The sequence below is a fragment of the Catharus ustulatus genome, chromosome 4 (assembly GCF_009819885.2).
Source record: "Catharus ustulatus isolate bCatUst1 chromosome 4, bCatUst1.pri.v2, whole genome shotgun sequence".
In the NCBI taxonomy this organism is placed as follows: Eukaryota; Metazoa; Chordata; class Aves; order Passeriformes; family Turdidae; genus Catharus; species Catharus ustulatus.
In genome coordinates this window covers 61,956,096-61,972,181 of record NC_046224.1, presented here as the reverse complement: position 1 = coordinate 61,972,181, position 16,086 = coordinate 61,956,096, and the positions used below count along the sequence as shown (strand labels likewise).

Sequence of the window (16,086 nt, the reverse complement as noted above, 5' to 3'; positions counted from 1 at the left end):
CCAATGAGTCAACACCAGTTGCAGAGATTTCTAGAGACTGGACACACTGGGTTCAACACCATTTCCCCCCACCTCACAGCAATATTGCAAACTTCCAACAATTTTCACAACGAAGCTATGAAAAGTAGACCTTGTATCAGGTATCCACATCTGGGTTTTCTCAAAGTAATTGCATGTAAATGGACCAGGGGCAGAGGATTTAATTACAAAGCAGCACCCCATGTTTCAGAGGTGAGAGCAAGCACTCAGCTTTGGTCCTTGAAACAATAATCAGCAGCAGTCTGTGTACCTCCAGCTGGAGAGTGAAAAGGAGGGATTTAAGGAGTATGCTCAGTTTCCTGTACAACAGCATGATGCATATGTGTGCATAAATATCCACATTAAATGCTGTGAGAATTGGGATTATTAAGGCTTTGGGGTGACCTCATTGTGGCCTTGCAGTGCCTGCAGGGAGCCACAGGAAAGATGGAGAGAGACTCTTGACAAGGGCCTGGAGTGACAGGACAAGGGGCAATGGCTTCACACTGACAGAGGGCAGGGTTAGATTGGATATTGGGGAGGAATTGTTCCCTGTGAGGGTGCTGAGGCCCTGGAACAGGTTTCCCAGAGAAGCTGTGGCTGCCCCATCCCTGGAAGTGTCCAAGCTCAGGTTGGATGGAGCTCTGAGCAACCTGGGATAGTGGAAGGTGTCCCTGCCTGTGGCAGGGGGTGGAACTGGATGATCTTCTGAGGTTCCTTCCCACCCAAACCATTCTGTGATTCTATGATTTGTACAAAAACACTCTCACACATCTCAAAGTCCATCAGCCTTGGAAATCTGCACGAGCAGCCAGCCCAGCAAAAGTGACATCCCACTTTTGAAGGAGTGCAGAAAAGAAATGCATTGTGCTAGCTGTGTCCTCCCAGCTGTAGAACTCCAAAACCAGAATTCCAGGGATATTGCAGATTTTGGATAGACCCTGTCAGACTGACCTTGCACAAAAAACCATCGAGGTGGGAGGCAGGGGACAAAGGACCTCCAGGATGAGGTGGAACCTCTTCCCTGTTTGTGGCCCTAAGGGCTGGAAGGTGAAGGTCTGTGGTGGGTTCAGAGCACACAGCCCATGGCAGCGGCAGCAAGAGGAGCTTTAATGAGAGAAGCATTAAGAGCCTTTGACACCTATTAGTGAAATGATGATAAAAATAGTGCTAGGTCATGTGAAACTGCACAGAACAATGTTGTTTATACTCAGGCAGTTGAAGCAACCAATGAACTGTGTGGTTTCAGCTGCTTGGTTTGTTTCAAGTGTGATGACCCTTAAAATAGACGAAAATATATCTGTTGATGCTGGGCATTAGACATCCTTCTAAGCTACAAATGCACCCTTCTGTTTCTAACCTTCCCAAAGGGGCAGAACTGAGGCTACAGGTTTGGGTGCCTGCCATTTTAGACAGCCAGTTTTGGAAATGATAGAAAACCCACAAGGTCACACGAGGGATTTTTGGTGGAGCTCAGATTAGACCCAGGATGATTTGATATCTTACAGCATCTCAGTTCAGCAACAGTTTCACTGGGATCATGATGTAAAAACCCAATTGCTTTGGGGTTTTTTTTTCTTTTTTTTGCTTCATTTGGGTTGTGGGATTTTTGTCTGTTGTAATAATGTGGAGCTACCTTGCTTTCTATCAGGAGAGATTGTTTCTACTTTAAAATTGCTCATGAAAAAGAAATCGATCTTCAAGAAGTCAAAAATAATTTTCTCAAACAGATTTCACATTACACAAGATAAATTGGTTAATAGTTTTATTCTGAACCTGGATTATCCTTCTAAACTGTTTTCCTGAGAGTATAGCTTCACCAGAATGCTAAATCATGGTATATAAATGTGCATATCAGATTTGAATAGTACATCCAGTTCAAAAACAGAAATAAACATTTTCTTTCCTTGGCATTTTTTTAAGCATTTAATGCATTTTTCCTAGACAAAAAACATCCTAATATACTGTTAGACTAACATGTTTAGGATTTGTTGTTTGTTTTGTTGTTTTGGGTTTTTTTTAAATTTTATTTTGAAGGCCACTAATGCATGCCTGACCTCAAAAGAATATTTCCTTTAATTAGAAAATGCTCCTAGCTAGAGATGTCAAACCCTACTTTCAAATAAGAAATGCCTAGTTAAACAAGCCAAAGAGGAAAATCTCTTAATCCATAACTTTAATCATAACAGATATTTTACATAACCAAAAATGTACTTAAATCAAATTGCTGTCCAATCCAAGGAATAGGGAATAATTTACTTGAAGTGAACTTGTAAAGTCTGACAGATATGTTTTAGCCCAAGGAATTCTTACTCTGAAGAAAAGCAGCACATACATAGAGGCAAAAAAAAAAAAAAAAAGTTTTCGAATCTTCCAGTAAACCCTTAAATAAATGGATTTTTTTTTTAAAGGTGAACTGGGAATTAATAACAGACACACATAATTCAATGTCCTGTCACAGCCATCACAAAGGGAAGTAAATTTTCTGACTATCTTGGGCTGTCCAGGCTCAGTGTGGTTTATTTGCTGGTAAGAGATGCTACTCCCTGGCTGTAATGAGAGCAAGCAACCTCAACTGAGAATCACTGGGCCAATGACAAAAAACATTCTGTGCTGTGAGGTTTTACAGCCAAATTGGAGCTCTGGTTTAGGGGCAGAAACATGGCACAGGCAGAATTTTATGCTGCCTCACAAACCTCAAAATCTTTGGGCAAGATAAGACAATCCCTCCCCAGAATCCCACAGGAGACTGAGACCTGGATGTGAGGGCAGGTCGTGGTAGGTGACTTTGAAAAAACACTGCTATTATTAATATGGGATAATAAATAGTATTGCTAGGAAAGGTGTAGGGTTACATGGAAACAGGGAACAGCTGAATAGTATTAAATCAACAAAGCCAGCCTTGTGACTCCGCCGGCCCTAATATTTGTGAACTTGTGTATCCTGGAGAAAACCTGGCGTGCTCCTTCCCTTGCCTCGCCTGGCTTTGGAACCCAGGCACCACCCCCGTGCCTACCCCCTCCACTTCCACCCCCTCAGCACAAGGTTAGAGTGGCAGAAATGTGTTTGATGGGCAGGCAGGCCAAGGATCGTGTTCCTTTTCACCCTCGGACCACACCGTGACCTCCAAGAGCTTATTTAGATCTGCCCTTGGCTGTTCTCAGCCCCAAGAGGAGTTTCTCTGCCCCCCTCTGGACCTTCAACCCTGCTTTTCACAAAAAAATTATAGCATACAGCCTGTTCTAGAAATAGCTATGAGGCTGCAGACAAATAAATGGCAAATATCTGCTTGAGAAAAAAAACAAGAATGACCAAACTCACTGCTTTTCCTTTAAAGTGCAACATGGAATTTTAGTAACACAATTAAGCAGAAGGAGTAGACACTTTACATATCTCTGTGAGTGCAACAAGGCTTCAAATATGCTTTCCCTGACAAGTTAATTCCAATTTATTAATTATGTCTATATCTTAATTGGCTCTCACAGAAGTGAGTATAATGACTGTGTCCACACTTAGGTTTCTTTAAATTGTATTATCACTGGGACTCCCATGGTCCTTGGGGCCACACAGACCTGAGCCCCTCTCAGAGCTTCTCCTGGGGTCTCGTGGGAAGATCCTTCTATCGCTCCAACTCCAGAGAGGAAAGGAGAGTGGTTTATCCCCTGTCCTCCTTGAAAACCACTGAGTTCTCTACATGCAGCAATAGAATTGCTGGGCTTTCACCTCACCCTCCAGGAGAAGCCCCACTTATAAAACACAGCCACGATCACATGAGGCATTTAAATGCCACATCAGCACCTGGGTTAAAGGAAAATCTGTGTCCCTTCCCTGCCTCTAGCATTTTGTAGGACATGAGCCCCCTCTGTTAAGACTCAGTATGTTACAAGTCTTTAGTGATGCCTCCACGTAAAGAATTAGACCATGAATTAAAAGGATGGAGAACAAAAAATACTGACTATGAATAGTCAGTCACTTTGATGCCCCTTTGTGAAGCACTGGGAAAGTATCTCTTAGTGCTGTTTCTCACAGGGGTACTAGAAGTTGGTTTAGAACACAGGGAAAACACAATCCATTTTCAGAGAGACTTTCCAAAGCACAAAGTGAATCTTAGCATTAGTGAAATGTCTCACCAGAGGAGTGAGCATTCCTGAGGACATTATTTCACCTAAACCATCCAGAAAGCATTTCAGGTTTTACTTTCTTAAGTATGTATGGGAAGAAGATTTCTTTGCTTGGAGTTTGTGGCAGGAGAGAGATGTTGCTCTTTTTCCCTCCCTTTGTATAGTTAACATTCCTTTTACTGTAATTCAAGCACACAACATCTGAAAAAAAGCACGGAGTTTATCAGTGTCATCCTCCACTTTTTCCAGATTTGTCTGGATTTACGAGTGAGGCATTGTCTAGCCAGGAAACCACAGATACCAATTCAATCCGTTTAAAAACTGATACAGCAAAATGTTGGGCTCACATTTGAGTAGGAAGCAGCTGCACTGTGTCAAGATGTCACTGACCTTTGCTATTTGTTAGCAGTGTCCTGGCCAAGTCACAGCAGTGTCTGGGGAATGGCATGTGGGAGCATTTCTCACATGCTTCAGGGTAATTTCCAGTGCTTCCACTTCCCTACAATATGCACACAAAGAGGCAGAATTTCCCTGGAGAGCCTGAGAAGAGCAACTGCATTCTGACCAATGGATGTGGTGGGGAAATCCTTCACAGAAGGGGCAACAGCATCATAAAACACTGCAGCTGACTGTGAAATGTCCACAGAGGAGCCTCAGGAAAATAAAAAATACCCAAACCAACAAAAACAATCAAACAAACAAAGCTTTATTTCAGCACTTTGAAGGTGTGACCTCATATCAATCATTGTTAACTAGAGATAGAATAAAACAAATGTCATTAAACTGGGACAGTGTGAGATCAGCATTCATTTAATCATATTGATGTTGAGCTTGTTTCACCAGTTCAGTTTAAATCAGCATCACACAAAGGCGCTGTAAATTTACAGGTAGAAAAAGAAGTGTCCATTTGTCATAAAGAGCATATTGTTGGGCCTCATCTACACATAATGCTGCACCAGGTGAACTGAAAGGGTATTTTTAGATGAATTTTTTTAGCTGTGGTATATTAATTTTGTTAGCTGTGATATTGTATCTATAAATCTATGAGCTGCATCTCATTTATTCTAATGTGTGGGGTTTTTTTCACTACTTGGCAATAAAAAGGAGTCTTGAAACAGGAAACAAGCACAATTGAGGTCAGTGGGATACCTCATGTGCTTACAGCACTTTCAGCACCTCTGAGAGCTGGATAAAAGTGCCAAGTGACACAGAGCAGAGCAGAGCACCACTGTGCTACACCCCAAGTTCACACTGCTGGGCTCAGTGAAGAAACATGGGTACAGCTGAAAGGGGGAGAACCGGGAAATTGTGCCAGGCTAGAATTTGTTCTCTCAGCTAAGTAAAAACTCCTAGAAATGGAGGGAGAGGAATGAGACAAAGCATAATATATGGCATGTGACTCCTGCCACCTTTGAAAGGCAGGCCAGAGAAGGGACACACTCATATTTTGTACTAAATCCCACATCTCAAGCACCTTTAGGTAGGCTTGAACACCTTTCTGTGGAGCTCAGAAGACAAGTGACCCATGGAGCTGTGGCTCAGCAGTCCTTGCATTCTCTGTAGGAAAACTTGATTTGTGTAGTCCTGACTTTGCAGATGGGCCGTGAGCACCTGGGATTCGTGTCCATACCGTTGTAAAATGTTTACAGTAAAAAATATGGTATTAGCAGGAACAGTTTGTGGTCACTCACTGGTAAAATGTCTCCAGCCAAGGCTACAAATGTTCCTGCACTCTCATGCTGAGGATAATGGGCAGACAGTCAAAAGGTTATATCTTTGAAATTAAAAAAACCTCAGGTTTTTAAGAGACAGAGCTTGAAAAGATTGTGCTAAACCCTGTGATCCATCAACACACCAGGATATTTACATCTCCTCAGAGCAGACCGAAAAAGGAAACATAATTTTCACCAGCATTTCTGTCCCATCTATTTTTTCCCACCGCCTCCTGTGTACTGTAACAATGCATTTGGGAAAGTAGGTGTTCATCCCATACCTCCTGATCAAATTTTGTTTACTGCCTTCTTTCCCAGACTTCAGATGAGTAATGGAGATGCTTTGGGTGGCCGCGAAAAGCCGAGCGGGGGTGGTGATGGGGCACCAGGGAAAGGACAGGCAGGGCTGGCAGCCGTGCCCTCCAGGCCAGCAGCACATCCCAGCCAGGCCTTTACCTTTCATGGAGCTCAGAGCCCCATCTCCACCTTAGGAAGGAAATGGATGGGAGCAGGGACAGCCCAATCCCACTGGGGCACACCCAGGGCAGCAGCTGCTAAATCAGTTCTGCAGAGGAGCCAGTCGCAGGCAGGGGGGAGGGAAAGAAGCACACTTTGGATCCTTGGGAAAAGGGAGTAGAGTGTGCCCTCTATGGCCCAGCCAACCCTCCCAGCCACAGGGGACAATTCAAGATTTCAAATTCAATACAGAGCCCAGCCCGCCTTCTCCATGAAGCTGCAGGATGGCAGAGGCCAATTCCATCCACCTGCAGCATGCTGGAATTTCATGGCCTTCATTGGTCCATTACACAGGATAGCTGCACCTCTTCCTTGAGCATCTCCCTCTTTGCAGTCCCTTCCTCACCTTAATCCCATTTCTATCCAGGCTGCTGGATCAGCAGGAGAAATGCCCTTTAACTGAGCCCTTAGCTGGAAATGTCAACATAATGTGAAAGCTACTGTTCTGACTGATTAGGTGATTTTAGTCACATAAAACCAGCTCAGTAATTTCAGAAAAAAAAATTCAAAACAACCACAACACTGGGGTCTTGGCATGGTACTTTGTAGCATCAGAAGCCTCAGGGGAGTACCTTTAAAGTGTGAAAAGTGATTGGAGATGTCTGAAAAGGAAATGCTCCTTTTTTCCTGTGATGGATGATCCCAGCAGCACTGAACCATGACACTGATAGAGATGGAGGGAATTATTTTGTACCAGATGAAGCAAATAAATGACTTAATGTGAGAAAAGCTCAAGACCTTAAAAGGGTTTTGCATTCAGCTGTTAACAAAAATAATGTTGGTAATATAAAATAACTTGCTGTAGTGAGAACTAATTTACATTCTAAATAGGGCTAAAAATGTGGGGACTGAAGTGATAAATATTAGGGAACGTCCTTCTGGATTGACTAGCAATTCAGAAAAGGAAATTTCAGCCAATCTAAAAAGACATAACCTTTGTTACAGTATGTCCTGCATCAAAAAATCACAGAAAATTTTTGGTTTCTTGTACTGATTCATCCTTGCAGCATTTCATTTAACACACTGGTTTGTCACAGTCAGACTTTATTAGGGAGACAGTAATGTTTTAAATAATGTTTTAGAATTTGTACACTGCTTATGCAAAAAAAAATTCAGTAACTGAGGTGCATTTACTTAATGTACCATCAAACTCACACTTTGCAGGGAGTCATACTATATGTTCACATATGTTTTACTCTCCTTCACCTTGTGTGAACTTTATGTAGCTAGGAACCTAAATTAGCACTTTGTTTCTTGGTTAGCAAATTGATAGGAGTGACTCTATATCCCTGTACTGCCAAAAGCTGCAAGTGATTAATTCTCTGATTCATTGCCTGGCAAAACAGCTCCCAAAACACATCTCTGTCTATTTTAGGAGTAACAGGAGTGTATATGAAAAAATGTATGGGGATGTAGAAGCATGGATAAGGAGCAGCAACCACTGACTGGACCATCAGGCACAATCCAGAACATGTCAAGACCCTTAAATTTGAGAATGTGGGTGAAGGAAAATGACTGCTGGTGTCGAGTGGTGCCCAGAGCTGGGGGCTGAGGCAGCTTCCGTAAATTCCCCTCCTGTTTATCCCACTCCTTGTTTATTTTGGGAGCCTGCTTGGCTTGTGGCTGTGAGAGGGGATGTTAAAAAGGAGCTGCCAGGCTCAGTGAGGTTTTCCCAGCTGGCCCATGGGGAGGACAAGCAGGATAACAAGGGGAAAGGGGGAGCTGCAGGGATCTGCACCTCCTGGTGCCCTGGGCACACCTTGGGCAGGGGGCTGCAGGGCAGGACAAGTCACAACCACTGCCTTGAAGGCTCAGCTAAAGGCAGAAGATGATGCCCTTCTTTTCCAGGCCACTGTGCCACTGGCAAAGAGTGATTCCTGCTTTTTGAGCTTGGAAAGAGAAGATGAAGCAGTGACTCAACGAGCCTGGGCACTCCAAATAATGCCATCAGCACAAGGTGAGTCATGAACAGGTGATGTCTGACCCCAAAATAGCCAAAGACTGCAAATCAAGGAATGAATCTTTCCTCTGATTTTAAGGAACCGTTTGTATCTTTTTTTCCCTGTTTTCCTACAGGTTGGACTATGCCCTGTTACTGTTCTCTCCGATGTTTTGAAGTTCTAAGCATGTGTCTGAGCACACACAGAGGAGCTCTTATGAAAAAGACATCTGTCACCATTTCCTAAACTTATAAGACATGCAATTCCTGCTTTCAAAATTGTCAGGCATCTGGCAGGGAAAAGATCTGGCAAAGGCCATGCTGTACTCTGCAGGAGGAAGTGAAACTACCTAAATACTACAGGATCAAAAAGCAAGTAAATTGAGAGAGGTCACATCACCCATATCATATTTGATGTGGTATCACAGAAACCCAGGAGTCTAAATTTGCTTCAAGTACTCTTGAGTAAACAAGTTTGGGTTTGATGTTAAGAATGTTTAATTAATTCAATTAATCATTTTACTAAAAATGTTCCCGTCAAAGGTTTAGCATTAAATGGAAAAGTGTCTTCTCAAGAGATTAGTTTCACAGATCTGTCTTCATGCTCTGTTACTTTCATTACATGATTATTGACATTATTATATTCATTTGGTGTCTTTTCTTAGGGACAAATCTCCCTAATTTCCCACTTAATTAATTGTTTTTCAGGCAATTGCAATTGTGACTCTAACCTGCTCAAATTCATGATTAGAATGTCTGAACTTTGTGATACATTTATCTGATTTTCAATTATTTTATAGATTAAGACATAATTGAAAAAAATAATAGTTACTTTCAGAGATGTTTTTCACCATTTTGATTGTCTTAGGCTTCTAGGGAAAGACCAGCAGAACAAGAGAAGATTCTGCACCTCCCAAGAACACTCTCAAGTACCTGCAGAGCTGTTCTGAGCTACCATCACCCACCAGCCTTGCTGAGCCTTGTCACCAGCAGAGCTCAAAGCAGCTGCTCTGAAACTTCCAGGGAAATTCAGCCCAAATCCTGTTTGCTTTGCCAGAACAAGTGAAGTGTAGAACATATTAAGTAGGCTTGTTTCAGCCTCTTAACAAGATTATGAGAAGGGGAAAGTTCATTTGAGAAGTAAAGTGGACTGCAAGGCACAAAACGTTCATTATTTGTAAGGGGAGGTTGTTTTGTTTAATGCAAATGTGTCTGTAACTGTGTTTGAAACCTTTGGCTGAATTAATTATCCTTTTAAATCATTCCAGATAACAAAGCTCCAAACTAAGAACCCTTTTTGTACCAGATAAAGCTGTGCCACCTTTCTCAGTTCTGTGAGCCAATCCACTACCAAACCTGGAGCCAAGCACTGAAGCTGAATATGAAACTGGGATATACTCAGGAGCACCTGCAAGACTGCAGCCAAAGAAGGGAAGAGCACTTGGGAAGGCATGAAAAAAATAAGGAGATATACTGAGGGTCTAAATTATTGTAATGGATAGAGACAGGCACCTCCTGGAAATGACAATTCTCCATAGGGTGCTGAACACGAGAGATCTCCAGGGAGGGAGATCAGTTTGAGGAGCTGGGAGTCTGATACGTCAAATCACACTGAGAAAAACAAAAGGAAACCCCACAGTTACCAAACCAAGCACACATAGTTCCTCTCAGGCCACAACATTGACACTTCACTGTAACAGAACACTTAATCCTGTGAGTAAGGATTAGCACTGCACAGGCCCTGTCCAGAGAGCTCGTTGCTATAGATTGTTCAAAATTAATTGATTTCCTTGCATCAGTGCTCTATGAGAATGATTTGTTTTGCTCCATGCACCTAAATTTTGCTAGGAAAGTTTAGGTTGGACCAATTAAACACAACTAAATTGTGATAACTTGGGGAAAGGTTTTCACTGGAACTGTGATTTAAAGAACTTCTTTTTCTTTGCTAATAATGCAAAATGTTTTGATTAAGAATACTGTTACTGACAACATACAGGGCTTGTGAGGCCTTGAGGGATGTCTTGGCTGTTCCATGTGCCTTTATCCTCACAGGAAATGGGGATACCTGGGTGAACTGTGTAGTCCATAAAGTCTGCACATATCCCCACAACTTGTTCCCCTACACAGCCAGATACTGGGGACTCAAGTCCTTCCTTCTCCCCTTAAAATAAAAAATGAGGGACAACAAAGATTTCCAGTCACAAAAATTATGGGTTTAGTTTAACTGTTCCAACAAACCTGCAACAGAAAGCAACTGGTTGAATGAGGAAAAGGTGTTTGTTTCCACCTAGCCCAAAGCCTGATTCCAGATCTGCCCTTGCTGTGTTGAGGTCCCTTGTCCCTTTTCCTGTCCTGGTTTAACCCCACCCAGCAGCCACTCACTCACCTCTCACCAGAGGAATCAGAGAGAGGATCAGATATGTAGAAGTGAGAAAATTCATGGGTTGAGACAAAGACAGTTCAACAAGAAAAGCAAAAGCTACCTGCACAAATAAAGTAAAACAAGGAACTCTTTCACCACTCCCCAGATGTTCAGCACCTCCAGAAGGGCAGGGCTCCATCACACGTATTTGGGAAGACAAAGCACCATCACCCCAAACATTTCTACCTTCCTCCTTCCCTCCCTTTTGTGTACTGAGCATGATGTCAGCTGGTCTGAAATGTCCTTTGGTCAGCTGGGGTCACCTGTCCTGGCTGTGTCTCCTACCAGCTCCCCAAACACCCCCAAGTTCCTTCACCAGCCTGGCAGTAGGAAAAGCAGAAAAAGCCTTGGCTCTCTGCAATCCCTGCTCAGCAACAACAAAAACATTTCTGTGTTATCACCCCTGTGTTCAGCACAAATCCAAACCAGACCCATTCAAGCCACTAGGAATAAGATTAACCCTACCCCAGGCAAAGAAAGAGGGTCCTGTTTTCCAAGAAGCTTTAAACACAAATGATTAATCTTTAGAGAAATCCATAGCATTTATACGGGGGAAGAAAGAAAATCACATAATTTATGTGGTCAGTGTGTGTCTCTTCTTGCCTTCTCCCACTCCTGCTTTCTCCTCTTGTGTGTCCAAGCAACGCTTACTCTTAATTAGTATTGGCCTACTACTCCTTGTAGACCACAATATTTCTGAAGAGCTCCAAGACACCCAAATAATTACATCTCCTCTGGTTAAGACTGAACTCAAAATGCAACTTTTTCAAGTGTGTGGTTACCATCCTTTTCATTCAAGCAGCAGTTACTCACTACAACTCCTTGTACTTTACACCTGTGCTACACAGGACCTAGGAGCCCTGTGAGTGAGGCTTGTTAGGAGAAAAAACACCCAGACATTTAACTGGGACACAAGAGGATTGGAAACTGAGCCCTTGTGCCTGTACAGAAAACTGCAACCCCTCAGCATGCTGCTCTCAGGGTTTGCCATCATTAAGTCACAGCCAGGATGGCTCTTTGGATTCCTGAGGCTGGAACTGGCAGGAAGGGTTTTATTTGCTGCAGGAGATGTAAGCTCTCCCAAGCAAACCTCACAAATGAACCATGCCCAGCCATATGCAGAGAAAGCAGCCTTTGGAGGGTGACAATCTCTGGAGTGAGCTGGTAATTGTGTCCCATTGCCAGGGCAGACATCACACGGGCATGTTGTGCGCTCCTGCCTTCTTGGTTCTGAGCCAAACAACTGCTGGGAAAAGCAGGATAACAACCACGGCCTGCTGGAGGCTGAGCTGGAGTCTGGTACAAGTGCCTGGCAGCCTGGACATATTAAATGGGAAAAGAAGCCATCACTAAGCTCCAAAGTGAGAAAACAATTCCCATAAGGCCTAGTAAAAGACGAAGAAATTAAAGGTCTACCAGAACAAATGAATTAGATAATGAAACCCTGGAACTAGATCAAAACCAGGAGGGGGAGGAGGGAGAAAGGAGCAGAACTGAGATCAAATAACAGCTGTGGGATGCAAATCAGACTGAATATCCTCAAGTCAGGCCCAGAATGAGGCAGCATCTGGCAGAAGGAGGGAGAAGGGCAGTGAGAAACCAGAAGAAAAGGAATGCAGAGTTTGGGAAAGCTGGCTGGATGACGTTGCACAGCAGAGTACCCTGCACAGACAGAGTCAGGCTCCAGTGCACCCAGCCCAGCTGGGAAGAGAAAATCCAAACTTTCCACCAGAGGAGGAAGACAAGGAAGAGAAAGGCAAGGAATTAATGAGATGTGAATCAACAAGACAACAGCGGGAAACAAGGCTGGATGTGCCCTTACTATTCTGTGGGATAATAGTTACACCCCGAAGGATCCAAGTTTTATAAGGAATTACAACAAACATAGTGCACTGTAAATAGGGACTGATTTGCCTTAGAGAGTCATATTTCTGTTGCAGAGTCTTTAAGCCTGATTCCTTTGCCATTAGCCAGTTTAGGGTAATTTCCATTACCTGGTTTTCCATTACCATTTGCCAGTTTTGTGGGAAAGCATCCAGGATGTGTTGCACCAGAAGACAATCAGAAGAGTCACAGGCCACATGCTCAGGAATATTTACCAAAGAGAGATGTGGTCCCAGTTTCTTGAAGATACTCAGGTACCTCTTCAGGTGCATCACAGAACCTCTTTCACAGGCTAGGCTTTCTAAATCCCATGAACATTTTAGGAAAATTAAGGCTGGGAGTGGGTAAAGACTTTTTAACCAGGATTTTGGAAAGCAAACTACCTAAATTCCATTTAAAATTCTGATGCAAGGGTTTACTGAGATGCCAATATGTTCTGACTTTCTAACATTGGTATGATAGATTGAACTTCTGCACTTCTGCAAGGAGTTATCTGTGTGTCCAGGATGAGCCTGAATAATGTTCAAACAGGATTTCCTAACTCAGTGAAGCTAACAGCTGGCATCATCCTTCCCCTTTCTCTCTAATTTCTCTCTGCCTATTTTTGTCCAAAATCATCAGAAGAGTAGAAAAAGATACGAGGAGAAAGAGAGACATCCTGTCCTGTCACAGCAGAAATGAGATGATTGGCCTGAAGTCACCAATGAGAAACTGTTATAGGGAAAATTTTAAAAAAATAAAATTCAGAGTTTCTACCAAATACAGGTTTGTTTTATTTTGCTCCATTGAACCCATTAATATTTACCTGAAGTATCATATTGTTTCTATTCCTTGTTTCAAATAAAGCTACTTAATTGATCAAATAAACACTACTCAGAAATGAAGGTGGAATATGATTTTATGTTTAATGTTTGAAGTTTGTTCTTCCATAGACTGAAAATTGAAAGTTCCAGCCAAAGGGATCAAAAGAAAAGAGAAAAATGAAGCAGCTGGTGAAAGAGGACAAAGTCTCTGCTTTCAAGGGGTAAAGGTTGTGGCCTTCAGGAGAAAAACAAAGCATTTGAATGAGAATTTAAAGCTGCAGAGCACTGAGCACTAAAGCACTTTACTTTTAAAGTTATCATATCAAACAAGCCATACCTGTCATGCTACAGAATAACATGTTTTGCAGAATTAACAATTGGGCAGTGGGCATAGGTGGTACTGATTAATCATTTGTATTTGTATTTTACTTGTCCTTTGTTATCAGCCTGCTGAAGGTCAATAATCTGTATCACAGGCTGGAAAAAAATTATAAAATTAATATCGAAATGTGTATAATGAAGGGCATGGTGTGTGCACTGAGTAAATGGGATCTCAGCAGTGAGGTCTGAGTTGCCACAATTTCCCCACACATTCATTGTCATTTCAGTTTCAGCATCAGACTGCTGCAATTTCCCCTTACATTTGACACATCACAGCCTGGATATATGAGCTAGAATCCCACTCACATCTCTTACATATGGAAAGGGAACATTCAAAATGTCAGGGGATATATATACACACACATATACACATATACATATATATATATCCTAAATTGTTCTTTTTATGGTAGCAGCTCATGTCTCTCACCATCACCTTTTTGTGGCATGCACACGGTGTATATTCTCATTGATTTAGTGTTGGAGACAAGACCTATGCCATCTTCAATTCTCCATCTGCCACTGTCTCCTTGCAGGGTCTTAAGTCTCATATTCCCCTTGGTGCCTCAGCTTGTCCATCCAGAGAAATCAGTGGGACAGGAAAATGTGCAACAAACACAACAGAGGCATTTCAGAGGTAAGGAGAGAAGGTTTACTCATGAGCTGGGGCAGTCCAGCATCCAATAGAAAGTTCTGCAACAGAATATCTTGCTCACAGGACAGGGGTGTTAAAGAGAGGTGCAGTAAATAAATATGTGTGGTGCAAAAGCTGATTAGGAAGGGCACTTGGTAAATAAATACATGTGTGGTGGGAAACTTGGTAAGGGAGGTCACTTGGTAACTTACTAAGGGGCTTGGCTAATATATTCTCCCTCATTAATTGGAGATTCTGCTACCACATCAAAGTACTTAAGCACTGTCCTGAATGAAGAATTGGGTTCTCTCAGTTCTCTATTATGTTTATTTCCTTTTCCTTCATGTGGAAATTTGCCTTCCTTCCACAGTGAGAGCTTCCTGAGAGCTGTGAACTTGAGTCAGAGCAAAAACTGCTGCAAAGAGCACAGTGTTTCCAGCAGAAAAACACCAGCACATTCTGTGCAATCACATATCCTAAAGGAGATATTAAATTTGCTGTTAAAGCTCTGACAAATCTGTCTCTGACTGAAAGAAGAGAACCACCTTTGCCATGCCAAAATTGCAGGAGAACTACAGTGATAAATGTGATAAATAGTCTTGTTTGTTTGTTTGTTTGTTTTTTGTTTAGGGACTCCCTATAATTGAATTAATATCTCCTTTGACCACCTTTGTTTCAGCATCGAGTCCTAGTAAAGATTTAAAGTGCAACAACATAAAAAAAAAAAAAAAAAAAAAAAAAAAAAAGAGAAAGTCTGGGGGAGAAGGAGGAAGAGAAAAGGCAGGTGTGGCTTGACAAGTGATGAGGAAAGAGGCTTTGAGGACACAGAGACTGGGGACAACTAAGCTGACACCGTATCCCTGAGAAACAGAGGGAAATGCCAGGCAGGGAGCAGCATTGCTGAGCCACTGCAGTGCACAGGAGCGAGCAGCAGGCATGCTGGCATTTCAGAACAGGCAGGCTGAAGTCATGAGAATGTGAAACACCATCTGAGAGCAGGCATTCTACACCAAATGCAAGGAAATCTCCATGGAATCAGCTCGGAGGCATGGCAGGAGCATGACTAGCAGGGCTGGCCTGAGTTCAAAAGGCTCAGCCCTGCATCACAAAAAGTCTCCAAGTTATCTCACAAGTCAGTGTTCATCAGAACTCCACGATTCCCACCCACCCCTTCAATCCTGAAGCACCTACCAAGGTCACAGGAGCCCTGCATGCATGAGACCCTTGAGAAGAGCTAGCTTGACAGACAAAACCAAAGGCTGCTTGCTGTTGGTGGTGCTGGAAATCACGGCTGGACCCTACAGGTTCACAGAGTGACCCTTTAGCACTAACTCAGGGTTCTCTTGCTGCTGGACAGGAAGGAGAGTTGTTATTTCTTTCCTGTCACCTCAATGTTGTCACTGGGGAGCCTTCACAAACCAACTGAAGTAAATTAACTGAGCCAGAAAAGTGGAGCATCAGGAGCACAGCAAAGCACTGAGGCCCTTACAGCCCCCATTATAAAGAAGGGTGATTAAAACATTATCTAAATTAGAGGCAAAGCAAGTTCCTTGGGACAGCTCAACAGCAAACAAGGCTTTCTGAGCAGGTGGCATGGTACCTGATAAAACAAGGGACCAAGTCAGTGTGCAAGGCTAGATCTCCATAATCCATCCT

At 42.8% G+C, this 16,086-nt stretch overlaps 1 long non-coding RNA gene across 2 annotated transcripts in view; it reads left to right on the top strand.

Moving 5' to 3' along the window:
• The window catches only part of LOC116995941, an 89,170-nt gene extending 75,542 nt beyond the window's left edge, over positions 1 to 13,628 (top strand). Inside the window, exons 4-5 of one of the 2 annotated variants that reach the window (XR_004417829.1) lie at positions 8,216 to 8,324; positions 8,444 to 13,628. This is a non-coding gene — a long non-coding RNA (uncharacterized LOC116995941). Of the gene's footprint in view, positions 1 to 7,742; positions 8,325 to 8,443 lie in introns of both variants that reach the window. The other variant, XR_004417827.1, reaches the window with a different exon arrangement.
• Positions 13,629 to 16,086: the final 2,458 nt, after the last annotated feature.